The sequence below is a fragment of the Geotrypetes seraphini genome, chromosome 8 (genome assembly GCF_902459505.1).
Source record: "Geotrypetes seraphini chromosome 8, aGeoSer1.1, whole genome shotgun sequence".
NCBI lineage: Eukaryota > Metazoa > Chordata > Amphibia > Gymnophiona > Dermophiidae > Geotrypetes > Geotrypetes seraphini.
In genome coordinates this window covers 67,073,825-67,095,984 of record NC_047091.1, presented here as the reverse complement: position 1 = coordinate 67,095,984, position 22,160 = coordinate 67,073,825, and the positions used below count along the sequence as shown (strand labels likewise).

Below are 22,160 nucleotides of genomic sequence, written 5' to 3'. Positions count from 1 at the left end.
CAAATTATTAATCCGGGAATTGTTTTCAAGTGCTTCCAATTTTCTCCTCATTATCAAGTTATCTTTTACCAATAAGTCATGATTACTTTTTATCATTTTTATGTCCTTCTTATCTTCTTGGGTATCAGATTTCAATATTTCTATGTCTTCTTTCAAATTCTTAATAACTTCTTTCTGGTCTTTAAGTTCTTTATCTAAGTTTTTAATTTGAGGAGTCAGAGAATTACCCAAAGCCACAACTAACTCCCAGAGCGAGTCTAAAGTGACTTCTGGGGGTTTAACTGGAACAAAAGGAATTGTTAGTGTAGGCAAAGATAGTTCAGATGTCTGGTCTACCTCTTCAGTGCCCTGTTCCTCCATAGCACGAGTTGTCCCAGTCGCTGGTTTCTCCAAAGGGAGCGAGTCCCTCTGAGTTGTCTCCTGCTGTAAGCCCTCCGACATGCTGGCCTCTCGAGGGGAGAACACACTCTCGTCTGACGTGCTCTCCTCTCGCGGTGAGCTAGCTCCCAGCGGCAACGGCTGGAGGGGAGGCGTCCTAACGTCGGGGCTCAGAGTCACGTCTAGCCCATGGGATGTCGTCAAAGCACTCCTCTCTGCCGACGCTTCCATCGGACGATTCCCCGAACCGACTTGCTCGTTTTGAAGGCGTCTGAAGATGTCTTCAATTGTAGGAACCGTGGGTCCTGAGCGCTGGGAGGCACCACCAACACTCTTGCCCCTTCTTTTCGGCATTTCCAAAGAGGTAAGGAAAACACTCTCAGGCGTCCTTCCAGCATCAGACAGCGGCAGCCATCTTGGATCCTCTCAGCAATTATTTTAAATGATATTCGCTGATCTGCCAAAATCAGGTTATAGGCATGGTCAACAATTTCAGGAGTTGACACCGTTTGAGGCCTCCCAAACCTTGCTGCATCTTCGGTCTCAAAATCGCCACAGCGATAGTTTGCACACTACTTTTTCATTGTGGAGTATGATGGGCATTTGTCATTCAATGTTTTCATGGATTTCCTTTGGAGGTTTCTTCTGCAGGAATAGGAACTTAATAACACTTGAAAATTCCACACTTTTTGTTGATATGGTTCAATCAATGATCTGAAACAATGTCAAAATATAGCTCTATGACTCTGTAAATTGGCACTTCGCAAAATACAGTAGCTACAGTAGCAAAATAATGCTCAGAATTTAGGAAGTTGGTTGGGCTGATAACTTTTCAGCACCCCCTTGTACACTGCGCTCACAAATGTGTGTGGTGCAGTTGTTAAAGCTACAGCCTCAGCACCCGGTGGTTGTGTGTTCAAACCCACACTGCTCCTTGTGACCCTGGGCAAATCACTTAATCCTCCCATTGCCCCAGGTACATTAGATAGATTGTGAGCCCACTGGGACAGACAGGGAAAAATGCCTATCTGAATAAATTCATGTAACCGTTCTGAGCTCTTTTGGGAGAACGGTATAGAAAATTGAATGAATAAATAATCCCACCCCCACCAGAACACAGGCACATTTACATACCATGCACATTCTTCTCAGATACACAGAATAAAAACAGCAGTGTTTACTGAATACAGATTGAACCTTCTTGGGTTCAGTTCCTGAGCTACTGCTCTAATCCCCAATTGAGCACTAACTCCAGGTCACTTGAACAGGTTGATTCCATGATAGTTTTGCCACATCGCATGAATGGATTTTGTAGTCTGATTTTTTTTCACCAAGTTCCCTAAAAAAAATAAATAAATCTGAACTACAAACCAAGCATGTAATGGATCAACCTACTCAAGTGATGTGGAAAGAGATGGCAATTATTTCCTCTGCTGGTTAAGGCTGGGGATGCTTCAGAGGCGGCATTCGCAGCCCCTGGGAAGGAGACTTACCCAGTTATTTTATACAGTGACACCTAGTGGTCAGAAAGGAGAAATGCTGGACCTGATGTGGTGAGGTGGAGTGAGGAGGGGAAGGGGAGGGAGCAAGAGAGATGCTAGACCTGAGAAGGGAGGAGGAGGGAAGGGGGATAAGGAGAGATGCTGGACCCAATGAAGGAAGGAGAAGGAGAGATGCTGGACCTGGTCGGGGAGGATAAAGAAAAAATGATGGAAATGGTAGGTGGAGGTGGAGGAAGAGGAAGGAGGAGAAATGCTGGAGCTGGTGGAGAAGGAGAATGGGAGGGAGAAAGGAAGATGATGGAGCCGGTGAAGTCAGGGGAAAGGGAAGGAGAAGGAAATATGTTAGACCTGGTGGGGTTTGAGGAAGGGGAGAAAGCAGGACAGATACTAGACCAGGTGGTGGGGAGAAGAAAAGGACAGGACTTGGTGAGAGAAGAGTAAGGAAAAAAGAGAAATGTACATGGTGAATGGGGGAAGTGGAGAGAGAGAGAGAGAGAGACAGACTGGTGAGATAAGTCCAGGTAAGGGAGGGGGGGGGGGAGAATACCTCGTGGTTGGGAATGTCATAAGACCTTGCCTTAAAAATTAATGAAGATTACTGCTTTAGAAAGTTCAAATACAGTCACTTGGTTGTTCTTGCCAGGAAATAGTTCAGTGGCTGCAAATTAAGTGTAACAGAATCAACATAGTAAAGGAATTGAATATCATCAGCGAAGAAGATGGGACTAATTCCAAGCAACTGAATCAATGCAGCTAAAGATCTAAGAAACAGGTTATACAACACTGATGCCAAAAGGAACACCATGTAAAAGAGGATAAGAAGGGAGAGAGATGAATTGACAAGAACATGAAGTGATCTTCCATTCATACTTTTTACTTCTCTCTTACTATCTGAACATTTCCTGAATATACAATGTGTTTGGACAAGCAATTTGAAAATACCTTTTTAATTAACAGTTTCCCCAAATTGCTCAAGTTGCTCCTCATAACTCAGAACAGGTAGAATTAACTATGGGCCGCTCCCCACTAGTGTACCTGATTTCATCCTGTTTGTCAACGAAGAAAATGCAATTGCTTAGTTGTAATGGGGGTTTTCCATAGAAAGCAGGGAGAAGCAATACAACCCTTTCTGCTTTCCCGGGGAACTGAAAATGGAGCTATGTAAATAGACTGAAGGGCCTAGCTTGGTGGTAGCTACACAAGAAGCCCTGGAACTTTCTTTTGAATGGGTAACTAAGTGTGCTGAGTGTGGTAACACAATAAATGATGGAAGATTTAAAAACTGGCATGGTCCATCCAGTCTGCCCAACAAGGTGGCCAGAGCTATACTCGCCACTCTGTGCAGGTTGTAGTCATTCATGCTTAAACATTGGTTGGCAATTTGCAATCATTCCAAACACATATAGAGGGACATGTTCAATATGATGTCCAAGTCCAATTATAGACAGGACAGGATTAATTCGTCGAGGGCCCCTAGGCACATAAGTCCACTGGGCCACCTGCCCCTCCTCACCATGCCCCGTCTCCATGCCATTTCTAAAGAGTGCCCTAGAGAAAAATGCACAAAAACAAGCCAAACGGATGGTTGTGTGGCACCATTCCTGGTAAACTTTCCACACAAACATCCTAGCATTACAGAGGAGCAGCCTAGTGGTCAATGCAGTGGACTTCACATAAAGGAACCCAGGTACAAATCCAGCCTTGTGTTGTGAGCCTTCCTGGAACACCTAAAAACCTACTGTACCCAACTGTACACCATTACAAAAGCCCTTAGATCTGCAGGTGTCTCCTAGCTATATGTACAGTTGGTAATTTTCACAAGTGTACTAGCTAGAGTAGGATATTGACCTAGGTCCCTTTCTCTACACTCTACTGCACTGAGCACTAGCTTACTCCTGGGACCAACTTGCTGCTCTAATAGGAATGTCTAGAATATCTGAAGCCTGGTATACTGTCACTATCATCTTTGGGGTGGGGATGGGGGGTGGGAGGGGGTTAGTGACCATTATAGGATCAAGGGTAGGGTCATGCCTTTAATCCCTCAGTTACAGAATATTAGAAATGATACAGGGGCGTAGATTCTTACAAATGAATGCATTCGAATAGGTCAGTGCAGTAAACAGAATAGATGTGTTTTCAGCACCTTCCTGAATTGGAAGTAAGTAGGAAATTGGCGTCAGCTGCTTGGGTGACTGTTCCAGATCTTGGGGCCCTGGAACTCGAAAGTAGTCTCAAAAGAGCTTTCCTCCAGACCAACTGAGGGGAGGGAAGTGGTAGTTTCCAGCATTGGATTGTCCTTGCATCATTCAAGGACTGAGTTTTCTCTGTATATGACCTTATAGACCAGGCATGCAGTTTTGAACTGAACCCTGCTCTTGATTGGTAGCCAATGCAATTCTTTGAAAAGTGGACTTGCCCTCTCATATTTGTTTTTGCGCAGGACCAGCCTCTCTGCTGTATTTTGAAGTCATTGCAGTTTCTTAATATCTTTCTCAGCAATGTGGCAGTAGAGAGAGTTACAGTAGTCTAATTAGGGGATGAGGACTGCCTGGGCCACTGTTCTGAAGTTGGTTGGGTTTAAGGCTGCCATAGTCGAAAGAAGACCTTCTTAACTAGCGAGTTAACTTGGTTTCTCATGGTCAGTTCCAAGTCGAGTATTACCCGTGGTCAAGGTGATCTCTTGGTATGATAGTGGGTTCTAGTTGCCAAACCAAAGTGCTTGAGACTTCTGCTTGTTCAGTTTGAGGAAGCACTGGTATGACCATGAACTTAGGTCTTAGGGAGAGGTATGGCCAGTAGGAAAAAGGTAGTATTGATGCCTCTGCATAAGACTTTGATGAGACCTCATTTAGAATATTGTGTACAATTCTGAAGGCCGCACCTTCAAAAAGATATAAAAAGGATGGAGTCGGTACAGAGGAAGGCTACTAAAATGGTATGTGGTCTTCATCATAAGGTGTATGGGGACAGACTTAAAGATCTGAATCTGTATAGTAACATAGTAACATAGCAGATGATGGCAGATAAAGACCCGAATGGTCCATCCAGTCTGTCCAACCTGATTCAATTTAAATTTTTTTAATTTTTTCTTCTTAGCTATTTCTGGGCAAGAATCCAAAGCTCTACCCAGTACTGTGCTTGGGTTCCTACTGCCAAAATCTCAGTTAAAACTTACTCCAGCCCATCTACACCCTAACAGCCATTGAAGCCCTCCCCAGCCCATCCTCCACCAAATGGCCATATACAGACACAGACCATGCAAGTCTGCCCAGTACTGGCCTTAGTTCAATTTTTAATATTATTTTCTGATTCTAGATTCTCTGTGTTCATCCCATGCTTCTTTGAACTCAGTCACAGTTTTACTCTCCACCACCTCTCTCGGGAGCGCATTCCAGGCATCCACCACCCTCTCCGTAAAGTAGAATTTCCTAACATTGCCTTTGAATCTACCACCCCTCAATCTCAAATTATGTCCTCTGGTTTTACCATGTTCCTTTCTCTGGAAAGGATTATGTTCTCCATTAATACCCTTCAAGTATTTGAACGTTTGAATCATATCTCCCCTGTCTCTCCTTTCCTCTAGGGTATACATATTCAGGGCTTCCAGTCTCTCCTCATATGTCTTCTGGTGCAAACCTCCTATCATTTTCGTCGCCCTCCTCTGGACCGTTTCAAGTCTTCTTACGTCCTTCACCAGATACGGTCTCCAAAACTGAACACAATACTCCAAGTGGGGCCTTACCAATAACCTGTACAGGGGCATCAACACCTTCTTCCTTCTACTGGCTACGCCTCTCTTTATACAGCCCAGCATCCTTCTGGCAGCAGCCACTGCCTTGTCACACTGTTTTTTCGCCTTTAGATCTTCAGACACTATCACCCCAAGGTCCCTCTCTCCGTCCATGCATAACAGCTTCTCTCCTCCCAGCATATACGGTTCCTTCCGATTATTAATCCCCAAATGCATTACTCTGCATTTCTTTGCATTGAATTTTAGTTGCCAGGCATTAGACCATTCCTCTAACTTTTGCAGATCCTTTTTCATATTTTCCACTCCCTCTTCGGTGTCTACTCTGTTACAAATCTTGGTATCATCTGCAAAAAGGCACACTTTTCCTTCTAACCCTTTAGCAATGTCACTCACAAACATATTGAACAGGATCGGCCCAAGCACCGAACCCTAAGGGACTCCACTACTCACCTTTCCTTCCTCTGAGCGACTTCCATTAACCACCACCCTCTGGCGTCTGTCCGACAGCCAGTTTCTAACCCAGTTCACCACTTTGGGTCCTAACTTCAGCCCTTCAAGTTTGTTCAACAGCCTCTTATGAGGAACTGTATCAAAGGCTTTGCTGAAATCCAAGTAAATTACATCTAGCATATGTCCTCGATCCAGCTCTCTGGTCACCCAATCAAAAAATTCAATCAGGTTCGTTTGGCATGATTTACCTTTTGTAAAGCCATGTTGCCTCGGATCCTGTAACCCATTAGATTCAAGGAAATACACTATCCTTTCTTTCAGCAACACTTCCATTATTTTTCCAACAACTGAAGTGAGGCTCACCGGCCTGTAGTTTCCTGCTTCATCCCTGTGACCACTTTTATGAATAGGGACCACATCCGCTCTCCTCCAATCCCCAGTATACTTTGGAGGAAAGGCGGGAGAGTGGAGATATGATAGAGACGTTTAAATACCTACGTAATGTAAATGCGCATGAGTTAAGTCTCTTTAATTTGAAAGGAAACTCTGCATGTCTCCCCACTCCTAGCCAAACTTCACTGGCTCCCAGTGATTTCCAGAATCCATTTCAAATGCTCCTGCCTGGCTTTTAAGATCATTCACGGCATCCTTCCTCCCTTAATCCCATTATCTTATAACTCCTCGAGTCCTGACTCTACCAGACTCGCCCAAAGGTATAAACTATCCTTCCCCTCTCTACACGGTATTCGCTATGCAGGCAAACTGGGAAAATCCCTTCTCTTCAGAATCACAGGTCTTTGGAACGACCTTACTACCCCGCTGCGGAACCTGGGCTCCCTACAATTATTCCGCAAGCAACTGAAAACCTGGCTTTTCACTAAAATGTAATTCTATCCCCCCTTACTCTTCTTCTCTTCTATATATAAGTTCATGTAAACCTTTTTTTCCTTCTCTTCCTATATTTTAAGCTCTTGTAAACCGTGCCGAGCTCCACATTTGTGGAGATGATGCGGTATATAAACTTAAAGTTTAGTTTAGTTTAGTTAAGAGATGATAGGCTCAGGGGTAATCTAAGGAAATACTTTTTTTTACAGAAAGGGTGATAGATGCATGGAACATTCTCCTGGAAGAGGTAGTGGAGACAGAGACTGTGTCTGAATTTAAGAAAGCCTAGGATAGGCACATGGGATCTCTTAAGAGAGGAAGAGATAATGGTTACTGTGGATGGGTAGACTTAATGGGCCATATGGCCTTTATCTGCCATCATGTTTCTATGTTTCTAAATTATCTTAGATTTTAAAAGTTGTTGAAGGCCTGGTTATTTGAACAGTATCTGGATAATCAGACCTGTGTTTAGTGTTTTTCCTTTTTATAATGTATAATTGTTTGTTTGAATCATTCTCCCCCCACCCCCCTTTTTACAAAACCGTAGTGTGGTTTTTAGCAGCGGCTGCGGCAGTAACAGCTCCGATGCTTAGAGGAATTCTTTGAACATCAGAGCTGTTACCCCTGTGGCTGGCCCTATAAATCACGCTACAGTTTTGTAAAAGGGGGATTTATTTGTAATACTATATCTTTAGTGAACTGTTCGTGAGCTCATGGTACAAATGGTATACAAATGTTTTTGCTGTTGTTAAATATCTGCAAATCTTTATGCCCGATATTAAGAAGCCCTAGTGGTTTAAGTAGGACTGTTGAATATACATTTCTGAAATGAATTTGATATCTTATCTATTTGCATTAGGACTGTTATTTGTGTAGTAGTCCTTCTCAAAAGGGTATAATCAGTGACGCAGTAAGGTGGGGGCGGGGAGTACGGTCTGTCCTGGGCGCTGGCACATGTCCTCCACTCTGCCCCTCCCGGCGTACCTGTTGAAATGTTCACCAGTGCGAACATGATCTTCTACCTGTTGCTCGCGCTATCCTTGGCTCCCTTCTGATGTCATTTCTCGGTCACGGGACCAGGATGTGACGTCAGAAGGGAGTCGAGGTCGATGTGAGCAGCAGGCGGAAAGTGCTGCTTGTGCCTGCAAACTTTTCAAGAGCTACGCGAGGGGTAGAGGGTGCCTGGTGTGGTGGGGAAGAGCAGGAAGGGGTGTCTAAACAGGGGGTGGGGCCACGGCGTGGTGAGGAAGAACAGAGGGCACATGGCACGGCAATGCCAGGTACCACTGCCCCTGGTGCCAACTTCCCCAGCTATGCCACTGGATAGTGGCTGACTGCTGTCTGGATAAATGTTGGTTCTGTCTCCAGAACACACCTGGTCCCTCCTTCTAGACTGATAACTTTTACCCAGAAATTGGAGTTGCCCAGCCAAAAGTTATCTATTTGGTGGAACCAAATTATTAACCCAAAGCGTTTTTGCAATTAGTATCTTCTGCTCATAGCATAAGTGCTATTGAATATCAAGCCCATGGTTTTAGCCTGTTACTGATGGATGCTAATAAGTCACCAATTGCTAGGAGAGCTCTTTCAACTTCCCTACATCCAAATAGAAAAAAAAAATTGTTTTTCCTCTCCATTCATCAATACATCCCATTGATCTCTCCAGTGTTAAATTAATTAAAAAAGAATTCCTCAAGACAAGGCAATAAAAGTGCATATGGAAACTGCTGATAACAAGGTTTGGAGTAACAGGAATGTGGGTGGACGTAGAAAACACTGAGCAAGAGCCAGACTTTGTGTGGAAAGACAGATACAAATCCCTGAAATTCACTTTACACATCTGGGCTCCATAATCAGGATTTTTAGTCCTCTGATGTAAAAAAAAAAGGTCCCCTCAAAAAGGCTTAATATAATTGCTGCTACTAAAACATCATCTCAGAAGCCTGCCATTGTTGGACTTGATGCTGAAAAAGCCCTTCATATTCGCCACTCTCTGTAAATTTGGTGTCCCAGAACAATTTATACATATGATTTCTGTGCTTTATTCTGCCCCGCAAACCAAAATCTTTATCAATGGTCATTTTTCAGATCCCTTTAAATTAACTAGAGGCACTCACCAAGGATGTCCTCTATCCCCACTGCTTTTTAACATCACATTGGAACCCCTATTGGCGGCAATCAGACTGTCTCTTGCCATTCATGGTTTCAAGTTTCCTGATGGAGAAATTAAGCTCTCTGCAATATGCAGATGACATCCTACTTTGTTACACCGGACTCCATTTCCCAGCTCCTCAGTGTAATCAGTCAAGTGTCTGGATGCAAACTGAATACAACAAAATTGGAAATTATGCCCTTGAACTGTATTAAAGAAAAACACTCTATGAATTCCTTCGGCTTTATTTGGAACCCAAACAAACTAAAATGCCTGGGCCTCTATATAGGATCGACTTTAGAAGAAACAGAGCAATTAAACTTGGAACATATCATATCCATGATTAAAGATTTATCGAACAGATGGTCTCCCCTCAAGATCACTTGGTGGGGTTGTCTGGCCACAATCAATCCAGAATGGATTACTACAACTCCCTATTTAATGGACTAACCAAAAAAAATCTCAAGCGTCTCCAACGGGTCCAAAATGCAGCTATCCACCTCCTACACTGCCTCAACTACCATGATCCCATCTCCCCAGCACTCCGCGCTGAACACTGGCTCCCAATTAGCCAGCGCTGTGCATTCAAGGCCCTGGCAATAGCGCATAAAAGAATTTATGCCACCACCCCCTCCTACATAAAATCCAAGCTACCCATCTACATCCCCACCCGCACCCTCCGCTCAGAATCGGAGACATGCCTATGTATTCCCCCCGGAAGGTCCCTCCTCTCAGAAACTGCCTGCAAACGCTCCTACAGCCACTTCATTCCCCATCTCTGGAACCAACTCCCCCCTCAACTCAGACTACAGAACTCTTTAATGACATTCCGGAAAATGGTAAAGACCCTCCTCTTCAACTAAAGGCCACCCTCAGTCTACACCCCTCCCCCTTAAGCCCCACCTCTACTCTTCCTTCTCCTTTCTAATCTTCCCCCTAATTCCTATATAGTCCTCTCTCAGCCTGTACTCAAATAACTTGTATTTAAACTAAACTACTTATATTTAAACTACCGCTCTTAATTTGCTGTATAGTCCCTGTATTTAAACTGCGGCACAGTCGTGTATGTCCAAACATTTAAACCTACTGTATAATCTTGTATGTCCAATTATACTCCATTGTGAATGTTTACTTGTAGATCGTTCTGAGCTACTGGGAGGACAGGATAAAAATCTAAATAAATAAAATAATGCTAAAACCTAGGATAAACTACATCCTAAGCATAATGCCTTTCCTTCTTCACCAAAAACATATTATACCATTGAACAAGCTCTAAACAAATTCCTCTGGAACAATTGTCAACCCCGCATTGCTCTATATAAGCTGAAAAATGACAAATCACTAGGAGGGGGTGAATTTCCCAGACTTCTTTAATTACCATCAGGCCTTTTTAATGCGACAAGGATCATTATGGCTTCTAAATCAACAGTTATCAGACCCTCCACCGTGGATAAATAAAAAAAAAAGTAAGCTTGGCCCTGCCAATCTAGCTTTCAACTTATCAATTTCCACCCACTTGAACAAACCTATCAACTCTATTTATTGCTCCATGGCGTCCGTTCTTAAACATTTTGACAGCTTGACGAAGAACAAATGGAATGACTCTGCCTGTATCTCGATATAGTATAATAACATTACCATACAGGATGCCACCCTAGATTGGACACAATGGCAAAACTGTGGAATATGGATGCTGAAAGAACTGATTATGCACCAAAAATGGATGACTTTTGAGAAACTGCAAAAATCATATGGTCTTCCAGCCAACCAACATTACCGATGGCTCCAAGTACGTCTCACAGCTTATATGTGAAATATCCAGATCCATCCATACTGAAGCCAACCCCTGATCATCTCTTGCACTCCAAATTACTTAACTTTCCAAAGGGCGCAGCCTCCAAATGGTACTCGATACTAAAAACAAGCTTCTTCTACATCCATATCACAGCTTATGTGTGCTTGGCAATCTGATCTAGAAATAGAGATGGATGAAGATACTTGGAAAGACGTTTGGACCAGGATGTTTCAATCCATATGATCAGCAGCTGTTTCGCAATCAATTTATTTTCTTCTACATAGAACTCACTGGAGATTCATCTAAATTGTGCTGGTCTTGTGGAAATGTTGAAGGCTCCTTATCTCATATGATATACTATTGTCATCTTGCTATATACTGGGACAAGGTTTGGGACACTATCTCCTCCATCTTGAATATTCAAGATACCTTGCACCTTAAGATTATTATATTAGGTCATCATGGTCTTTTTCACACTCTACCTGACCACAATGCTTGTCTACTTAATATATTAATATTTCTGGATATTAAGAACATTTTACATTGTTGGAAAGACTTATCAAAAGTAGAATATATGGTATGGTGGAATACAGTCTGCATCACCACCAAATTTGAAAGTGTCGTAGTTGAGAAACATAACTCTACAAGTACTTTTCTCAAGTCCTATTGTAGCATAGACCAATGACATTTTACTTTGCAGTCGTGTTGTATGTCAATAATCCTATGCCTATGTTATATTTCACATATCTGAACAGTTTGGTTGATGTTGTGGCACTCACTGGGAACTTTTTTCTCTCTCTTCTCTTTATCTGTACCTATACATATAGTACATTTTGCTGCCAAAGATAAGCACTGGATTTGTGTTCTGAATATGACATGATTTGACTAGTTGTATTATGGTTAGTTTATCGTTATCCAACTGATTTATGAGGATGATTGTACAACCTGTCTATATCTTGTTTTGTTTCCATTTGTGTACTTTTTGTACTTATTGACAAAACCAATAAAATGTTTGAACTATAAAAAAAAAGGTCCCCTTCCAATCTGTGCTTCTTGGTAGAGATAGGAGTTATGTAAGCTTAGGGCTGGTGTTAGATGTGCAGGGGCCCAGGGCAGAAAATGAGGTGGTGGCTGCAAAACCTGCCTGCAGTCTATATCTCCTTTAGTTTGAGACTGTTATAGGCCCCTGTTATAGGGCCCCTGTGGTATGTGAGCCCAGGGCAATTACCCTTGTTTCCACCCCCTAATCCAGGCCCTGTATAAAGCAGATATGGCCGGATAGAGAGGATCCTCATTAGTTGGCAAAATCTGGGATAAAACCAGGATTCTCAATGGCGGATTGTGGGGATAAGCCGGGGATAGGCACAGATGGGGTACAACAATATTAATTATTTGAAGTGATACCAGTTTGCATCTGAGTCACCAGTTTGAATTGAGGCCTAGATGCACTAAAGAGGATCGGTAAGACCGTGTGGGTAAGACTGGGATATAAAGGGAGGAGCCTAAGGCCCTGATTAGCTCAGATGCCTAAGGCCCCTCCCACCGGGGGAGGGGAAGGCCCACCATTTTGGACAGGTAGGCCTCCGAGCTTCTCTCCTGCTCCAATGTCTCTGAAAAGATATGGGAAAGGGGGAGTTCAGAGGGTTTGGGGGGACCTCCAGTGGCAGGAGAGAATCATCCCTTCTGCTTTTTTTTCAGAGGGAAGTGGAGGGGAGGGGATGTTTGGTGGAGCACCTGGCACTGGGGTGAGCTTTTGGTGGCAGGAGGGAGTAGGCATCCCTCCTGCCATTTTGCTGCCATGGGGGTAGGTTGGCATGGCTGAAGGGATTGGGCATCCTTCCTGCCATTTTTTTCTCACATGGGGGGGGGGGGGGGGAAATGACAGGAGGGAATGGGCATCCCTCCTATCAATTTTCACTACCGAGGGGGATTTTTTTAATGGGGCAGATATTGTGCGTGTGTAACACACACAGCATCTGTGCCCATTAAAAAAAAAACAGGTTTCCTGTCCTGAACAGCTGAGTGGCAGGAGGCTGCTTTCGGGGCTTCCCCTATTTCTCAGCTGTTTGGGCTTCCCCTGCTGGTTCTGCACATGTGTGAGTCGCTCTCACAATGATCAATCAGACGGACGGCAGAGTCAGGGATTACGACAAACATCTGCACGAATCATTTGCATGCAAAATTTTTAGTGCATGAATAGCTCTTTTTGAATTGGCCATAAATCAAATCGGAGCAGACCCACATGGTCTTACTGATCCTCTTTAGTGTATCTAGGCCCCAGTGTGCTTGTTAGCATGGCATGAATGAGATTACGAGAATCTCCGGCAGTTAGCCATCACCTCCTTTGCTCCAGCAGAATGCCTAGCTCCTCCCCCGTTGTGCTCTCTCTGCAAGTACTGGGCCTTCTCAATCACTTAATTGTAGGTAATCCTCTTAACTTTTTCATTAACTTTGATGGTTTCTCTCTGGGGGTCTTTGAACAAATCCATCATGGCCTTTTTCCTTAGCGGCTGATCTATTCTGCAGTACTGCTACCACCATCTCTAGTTCTAGTGCGGGAGCTACAGATGGGCACTTTTTTATCCTGGGTGACAGGCAGCCAGTATGTACACGTCTCCCTCCGTATTCGCGGGGGATACGGGCAGAACATAGTCGTGAATACCGAAAAACCGTGAATAACTTTTTGCATGTCATTCACGATTTTTCGGTTAAATAGACCTGAAAAAGATAATAAACCATGAATAACCCGACCTGCGATTTGCCCCGTAAAAACACCGGGAGCTGCGATTTCCTCCATGAACCACTGGGAGCAGAGATTTCCAATGTGAAACGCTGGGTTCAGTGACAAAAATTAGGGGGTGAAATCAGCAGCCAAAAAAATCACAAATAAGCAAATCCGCAGATACGGAAGCTGCGGATACAGAGGGAGAAGTGTATTCCTTTTCTTTCCAATCATACTTCAACAGTAGTGTTGCCTTGCTGAGATTTTTGGTAAAGATGCTATACTGCAGTGTTCTTCAACCAACGGTCCATATAAATTTTCTGCCGGTCCACAGGGTCGGCATGTGCATCAGGCCCACAACTATGCTCTTCAACTGCCGGTCCGCGGTGCAATCGATGCATTGTTAATAAGATTATATTGTGTGTATATATGAAAAATGAATGGAAAAAATAGTGTTACATTCTCTCCCCCTTGGAAATGCACAGCAATCCACACTGGCTATTGCTGCTAAATTTTATGCTGTGTTCTCTTCCAGCTGCTTTTCTTTCTCTGCAAGAACTGTCCCTTCTCAATCTCTGGTATCGTGTGTGTGCCCTTCGCTTGCCTCCAGGCATTAGTCCCTGTTTCTGCTACCCTTAAGGGTAGCACCACACCAGCTGGCAGCCTCTGAGTCTTGAACTAAGCTCAAAGCCTGTGAATGAATGATTAGACCCTCTGGTTTAGAAAGCTTCCTAACCATATTAAGCTTGTTTGCATTATAGTTTCTCAGGAACATGCACATTCCTTCCAGGAAAAGGATTATATAATGAGAAGGCAATTTAGTTTAGGAAATAATAAAATAAATATAATAAAAGATAAGAAACTTTAATCCTATTAGATTAAGGATGAGCTGTGCTGATTATTGACTTCCAAAAGTAAGAATGTTTGAAAGGACACATTTGCTCAACTGGTGGAGGATTTTCTCAGCAGCAGACACTACAGAGGTATAGCCACAGGGGGCCTTGGGGGTCTGGGCCTTTTACTTTAGGCTCAGGGTTAGGGCTCCTCCCTTTAACTCCACCATGTGGGTTCAGCATCTATCTCTGCAGCTGCTTGCTTACACTCCTCTCTCCCCATGCAGTTCTGGTCCACGGACAGCAAGCAGTTCCCCCTCCCCCTCCAGGATGCCCCCTCCCTAACCCCTCATCTGTTCAGGTAGCCCCCGCCCCAGGCCTACCTCTATCCTTGGTGGACCAGTAGGTGTCATTGGGAGCAAGAGTACAACCTGAGCCCCCTTGTGAAAATGGATGCTGCAACCTCTTGTGGCAGTTTGTGGTACTACATGACACTGAATATTGGGGGCTAATTTAGCCAGTGACAGTAAGCATTTTAAAAAAGATTACAGAAGCAGGGCTTTCCTTATGCATGGTTCCATCATTCTTACCGAAAGTAGTCTCTGCCTTCTATGTCAATCAGGAAGTCTGCCTGCTCTTCATCCTACATGGTCAAGGAAAAAGGATAAAGCATTGTATTTGCTGGATGTCAAGCGAGTGCTTCTCCAGTACCTCAAAACTATGAATGAGTTTGACAGGATTGCGTGGTATTATTAAGTTTAAATAATAATAATGGTATCTACCAATACTAGGCAGGGAGTGTTCTGCCCCCACTTTATGTGGGCATTTACTCAGTTCTTTATATACAAGTGTAATAGTGTTTTTGCTAAGATATATGAGTAAAGTGTGCTCTGTGGACTTAAATCCTCAGAAGGCTTTGCTTCTCCCAGAGAGCTAGGCTGCATCCACAGAATTTATGCCCACCCCCCCTTCTTGTTCAGTCTGAGAGAGAACAGTGCCATATTTTGTAAGATCACATGGCTGTATGAGAACCTAAGTTTAGCATTGTTTTCCCACCAGGTTTTTCTTCATTTAATTCTAACAATCTAATACAGCTTGGATTCTCTATCTAAGTCTGGACAGCAGTGTTATTTCCACAAGATGTGGACACACTCCCAGTTTGAATAGGATGGGCTGGTAGAGTGAAAAGATTCTGTGGAAGTTGAAGTCATCAATTGTGAGTGTTTATTCTTTACTTCATATTATTGAAGAAAGTTGCTCAACATGTACACTACTTGCTGGTAACACTAAGATTACAGAAGTAAGGGTTAACTGAATAGGAGCCTCTTACAATTACCAATAACTCAGAGTGAGTTTAATACTGCATGGGCCATTCAAAAGAGTCCTAGTTTTTCAGTACAAAACTGAAAGAATCTATGGTGAACTGTTCTATACAAGCAGTAAGCAGCACATATTGGATCACCTTTTTATTCTGATAAATCATGCTAAGAAAGGGAGGCTGGTATCTAAGGTCTTGATTTCCAGATGAATTATAATGGCAATTACATTTACATATGTGGGCTGTGGTAATCATCCACTGATCGCATTGAAAGTACACTCCACCAGAGGAGACTCAGGTGGTTTCACCCAAGGAAATCTGTAAAGCAGCTACATTGTCTACCCTTCATACCTTTACCAGTCTATAGAATAGACGTAGCAGCCAGGAAAGGTAACACTTTTGGGTCCTCCATATTGAAGACAGATTCAGTGGTCACTGCTTTGGTACATCCCTAGCATTCAGGACTACTAGATACATTGCACTAGAAAGAAAGATTAGGCTCTTACCTTGATAATCTTCTTTCTTGTAGATGTGTCTAGTAGTCCTGAAGCCCAGTCCTGTAAGCAGGCTTCACCTGCCTTCTGCCTTAAGATCAGACTGGATTTGGAAAATTCTCTGTCTCTAAGATAAGCTGAGAGAAAAAAAACACTCAAAAAAGTAAAGTCTGGTCTAAGTCTCTGCTTGATAGCAGGACATGCAGATAGCTAAGAGCTCCATATAATATTAGTGGTGGTTGCACAGTTTTTGTATCTGTTTTGATCAGTTATTTGAATATTATCAAGTTAATTGATATGTTTAATACAGAGGAGTACACATTAACAGGCACTCCAAACTTATAAAGCTTTTATGAAGGGTATCTCCAAAGTATTTTCACTTTTTATATCACATACCCCATATTGAATCTTCCAAGACCTCAGCGGGACCACTGTGCAAAATTCATTTTTATACGCACTGACTTTTGGCACCCAAATCGTCATCGGTCTTCTCTTATTTAATTTTATGTTTACTAGTTTTTAATATTTTTCAATAAGTTAAATAAGTTAATACTCATCTTATGTATCAACTCGGCTGGGGGATTTATAGCTCCGACCTAGAACTATGTTTCGGCATGGCTTTTTCAAGGACGCTCTCCTTGCGCAACTGAGTTTGCCAACAAGTAATATATACCTGAGCGGGCAGGGATCTCCCAGCCCTGCCAGCTGAAGAGGCTTTTGGCAGCCAGGACAGGTCACTTCCTTTCTTTCTGTAGAAAATGACACTGTCCATGCAATGCTATTGTGTCTGCCTGCATGCCTCCCTCCATCCCTCTCTGTGCATGTGTAGTTTTCGTGCATAACTGAACAAGTGTCAGGGGAGAACAATGTACAGAGAACAGAATTTTAGTGCTGGGATTTTTTTCTCCGTTTCCCTCCTGCCAATGATGTCTTCTATTATTACAGTGCTGCTTAATTGCTTTTGTACAAACTGAGGGGGCAGGAGCAGCAACCTGGGAAGGAGGCGGAGTTGAAAGGTGATTGATAGCATTCTGCAAGCAACATGCAGGTTCAGATGCATAACCCTAACATTCAGGACTAATAGACATCTATAAGAAAGAAGATTATCGAGGTAAGAACCTAATCTTTCTAAATGGTTCACAAAATCAAAGGTGGCAGAGGTGAGGTAAGAGTGTCAATTCTTTGTGCCTTTGAAAAAGGGTGGTGTAGATCAGTAGTGTACCAGATAAGCATTTTGGGAGGACCTGAGCTCAAAGTGGATGGGCACACAATTCCCCCTCCTCCCCCCCAACACCTCTGCCTCTATCCCCCAGTGTCTCTCCCAACAAGTACTATATACCTGAGCTGGCAGGGATCTCCAAGCCCTGCCAACTGAAGAGGTCCTTTGGCAGCCAGGACAAGTCACGTCCTTTCTTTCTGTAGAGAATGGCACTGTCTGTGCAATGCTATTGTGTCTGCCTGACTCTCTCCCACTCTGTGCATGCGTAGGTTTTGTGCATACCCGAGCAAGTGTCTGGGGAGGGAAGGGCAGTGGAGTGGCATTGCATAGACAATTCTACTGGCTGCAGAGAGAAAGGGAGTAACCCGTTCTGGGTGCTATAACAAGGATGCCAGAATTTTGAGTGGGCCTGAGCCCAAAGCAGGTGGGTCCAGCTATTCCACAGGTGTGGATAAAATCAAGCATACACAAGAGATTGCTTAGTGGAATACTGTGAACAGAATAAAGAGCTGCACAGGAATTGGGCCTGCAGGAATCCTATGGAATCTGTGAGATTCTTGTAGAAATAGAAGAAATTCCATGGGATTCCTGTAGGAATTTATGTATTTATATATTGCCTAAGCAGTTTACATTCAGGTATTCAGTCATTTGTCCCTATCTGTCCCGGTGGGCTCACAATCTATCTAACGTACCTGGGGTAATGGAAGATTAAGTGATTTGCCCAGGGTCACAAGGAGCAGCATGGGGCTGCAGCTCTAACCATTAGGCCACTCCTTCCTTCCATGGAAGAATTTACCATAGAATTTGTGCAGGAGTGTAGTCAAAATCTGGTGACTCCAGAACGAGACTTGGAATGCCCAGAGAGGCAGTTAGACCACCAGACTGAGGTTTGGAACACTCATTGGTTGAATAGTGAAGTGCCTACTGCTTGCCCTTGCCCTGACCCTTTTCCCTTTACTGCAAACATACTTTTAACTATTGGATGGGAGACAATTTTCAGCTCAAAAAATTTACCCAGAAGTAAAACCCAGATGTCTCAATCCATCCTCCTTTTACTGGAGCCATAAGGTAACTCTACTGTACCATCTCAAAAATCTCACTCTTTGGCATTGGTAAATTTCACTTTGTGGAACGGTGTACCTTTGGCATCTCCGCATCAGTGCATGACAGAATAGTGTAGTTGAAAAATAAAACAATGCTGAAAATCCCCCAACACCCACACCAATTCAGTCAAAAGCCTACAAGGAAAACCAGGATTTTAATAGACTCCTTTAAAATCAAATAGTTAATTCTTGGCTTATTTCAAAAGAAACCAATCTTTCTTTTTTTAAAAAAAAAAACTAAATTGACACTTCCTCTGACAGCTAACTTAGCAAGGCTGGGTAGGCCAGCTAGAAACGTCTGTGACAAACACAAAGCTTGACTTGGCTGATAAAGGGTGACAGATTGGTTAAATAAGTAGGCCCCAAGTGACACAGTGATTTGTACAGTTGAATAATGATCTGAAATCTGATCTGCCAGTATACCAGCAAGTCAATGAAGCTCCTGTCAGATTGGCAAGATACAATCCCAACTCTTTTTTCTAGCCAAATTCCTTGCAGTATTTTATTGTAGCACAGAGGGAATGGGATGATTAAGCACGGCCGTTTCAGAGCAGTTCTTTCAGCATGGGACAGTACATCGCAGTCGTTTCAGCGCGGCCTTTCATCTCTTAATATTAGTGGTGAAGAGAAAGGAAAGAAGCACCAGTGGTGGTGGGGTTAGTGGGTGGGAGAGGGCGAGGGAGGCTATTCAAACCTTGAAGTCACCAGTTGATGCGGAGGCAGGAGAAGAAGACCACAGGACGGTGAAGGGAAAGGAAAGAAGCACCAATGGGGAGAAGGGGCTATTCCCCCTCTCTCTTTCAAACCTTGCAGCTTCAACATGGTAAACGCTCGCCATTACAACAGCTGTAGTTAAACAGCCATACTGAACGGGGCTAGCTGAAACAGCCGTGCTGAACTGGCTATGCTGAACTGTCCGTGCTCAAACGGCCATGCTTAATTGGCCGCTCTGAATTGTCCGAGACCCCTATGCGGTTACCTTGGCCTGTTAAGTGTCAAATACTGGCATTTCACCGGCCAAGTGATAGCTCCAACTCTGGAAGGCCCCCAAAATAGCCGGTTCCCACTTGGGGGCTCCTTTTACGAAGACGCGTTAGTGGCTTTATCGCACGCGACTTTTAATCATGCGCTAACCCTCACGCTAGCCAGAAAACTACCCCCTGCTCAAGAGGAGGTGGTAGCGGCTAGCGCGGCCGGCAAATTAGCGCTTGCTATTACACGCGTTAAACCGCTAACGCGGCTTTGTAAAAGGAGCCCTTAGGCACTAAGCCCTGATATTATAAAACACACCTACAGTAAGGTGCCTAGATTGGCACAACTAGCCGATCTAGGCACCTAACTGAATTTTTTAAATTGTCTTAATCGATGCTGATAATTGACAGCACCATTAAAAATCAGTTTAAAAAAAATTAAAAAGATTAATTTGTCGGTAGGTGCCTGCCACTTTGGCAAATAGATGCGGTTAGGGGCGGAGTTTGGGCATGGATTGAGTTATGCACTGCTGGGCACCAACATTATGTGCAGTTATTTAGTGCTGCTAAAAATGAGCAGATGGCGCCACACAAGCGATGTAATCAGTCAGCAGCCGTTTCTGGCTGGTTAAATCATTTTGAATATCAACCAGCATATAATCAAAAAATCACTATCACATAAAAATTCTGTACAAATTGCAGGTTAAGTGTGTGTCGATGGTTATTTGAGTTTGTGCAGCTGTCAGAATCTATTGCTTTGTTTTGACTATAGCTGCTCTATTGCTGCCCCCCACAAAGCTGCTGCCCTAGGCAACCACCTAGTCTTGCCTACTGGTTGGGCTGGCTCTTTATAAAACAATGTTTTCCAATAATTTTCAGCTGACTGAAGTAAATTATCAAATAGGAAGAGCTGAGGTACAGTAAGAGGCTAGTTTGGTTCTGCAATGCAATTTTGTTGAAGAAACCCTTCTGCACGTTTGTTTTTGGGCTTGCTCTCCCAAGACCCTATTCTGGCAGCCTCGGAGGGTCACCTGCCCAGGGTCACAAGGAGCAGCTTGAATCCTCAACCTCAGGGTGCTGAGGCTGTAGCTCTAAACCAGTGGTCTCCAACTCAAACCCTTTGCAGGGCCACATTTTGGATTTGTAGGTACTTGGAGGGCCTCAGAAAAAAATAGTTAATGTTTTATTAAAGAAATGACAATTTTGCATGAGGTAAAACTCTTTATAGTTTATAAATCTTTCCTTTTGGCTAAGTCTTAATAATAAGATTGTTATTTATAGCTAAAGAGACATATGATCAAGAAACTGTTTTATTTTACTTTTGTGATCATGATAAACCTACCAATGGCCTCAAAATAGTACCTGGCGGGCCGCATGTTTGAGACCACTGATCTAAACCCTGTGCCACACTCTCAGATATAGTCAGACATGGCAAACATTGGCTGACAGAGATGGCTAAACATAGTTAATAAATCATGGTAAAACATAATATGACAAAACATGGTATGATGAGACATGGCATGGTGAGCATAGTATGGCGAAACATAGCAGGGCAAACATAACATTACAAAGCATCCAAGTTTCCAAGTTTATTAAATAGCTTGATTTATCGCCTATTCAAAATTCTAGGCGATGTACAAATGGTTCAAAAATATAGGTAACAGATCATTCGGACATACAATAATTTGGGTAAGAAAAGTAAACTTACTTATACAGATATCAATACATTTAGGTTGAAAATTTCTACATATAATAGTAAAACAAAAGGGAAGTTATTTAATGGTTACATTCATTGTTAAATACAATAATTCGAGGGAAGTACATTAGGAAGGGAGACAATGACGACTGATGAAGAAAATTAGATTGGCAGTGAAGAAGAATTTTAATCACTAAAAGCATCTATAAATAAAAAACTTTTAAGTTTGGTCTTAAATTTGTCCATAGTATTTATTTATTTCATTTCTATAGTGTTTTTTTTCCAAAATGGTTTATTGGGAGTTACATAAATAAAATATTAAAAGTCAATACAAATAAGAACAAAAGCAGGCAGATTCAATCCTACATAAAGTCAATTGCTCAAAGATATGTATCTACAAATAGTTGAGTCTTTAACATTTTCCTAAATGAGTTCCTCTCTCCACATTTTTTTGAATCTGGCCAACAAGGCCATTCCATAGCTTGACTCCTGCACATGTAAAAGCCACGTCCATATATTTAGGATTAGCCATTGTTTTCAACAATGTGGCACTTAGCAAAAATGGTAAGGTCAGCATGCAAGTATGGAAGGTACGGAGTAGCAAACATGGCATGGGAGATCGTAGCATGGCAGACATGATGTATGATTGTATGCTCTTATATGCCCGTGCAGGGGGGAAATGGTGCCATATCTTGCTAGGTGAGATGATGTTTACTGTCTTATTTTAAGCATCTGTAAAGATGATATGTTCAGAGATGACCACACAAAAAATAATCCTGAATTACTTGGCAACTGTAGTGCTAAAAGACCTAGACCTAGTACAATGTCAAAAGACTTTTTTTTTTTTTTTGCATTTTATTTGATAGTAGATGAGCTACCAAGTTTCTGAAT

At 42.9% G+C, this 22,160-nt stretch overlaps 1 protein-coding gene across 2 annotated transcripts in view; it reads right to left on the bottom strand.

Annotated features, from left to right (window-relative positions):
• The window catches only part of CHRM1 (cholinergic receptor muscarinic 1), a 223,231-nt gene that overhangs the window by 103,613 nt on the left and 97,458 nt on the right, over nucleotides 1–22,160 (bottom strand). Inside the window, exons 1-2 of one of the 2 annotated variants that reach the window (XM_033957458.1) lie at nucleotides 16,293–16,419; nucleotides 15,059–15,111 (exon numbers count right to left, since the gene is read on the bottom strand). The exons of the other annotated variant lie outside the window; for it this stretch is intronic. The gene's annotated coding sequence lies outside the window, so the exon portion shown is untranslated. Of the gene's footprint in view, nucleotides 1–15,058; nucleotides 15,112–16,292; nucleotides 16,420–22,160 lie in introns of those variants that run through there. 2 annotated transcript variants of the gene reach the window in all.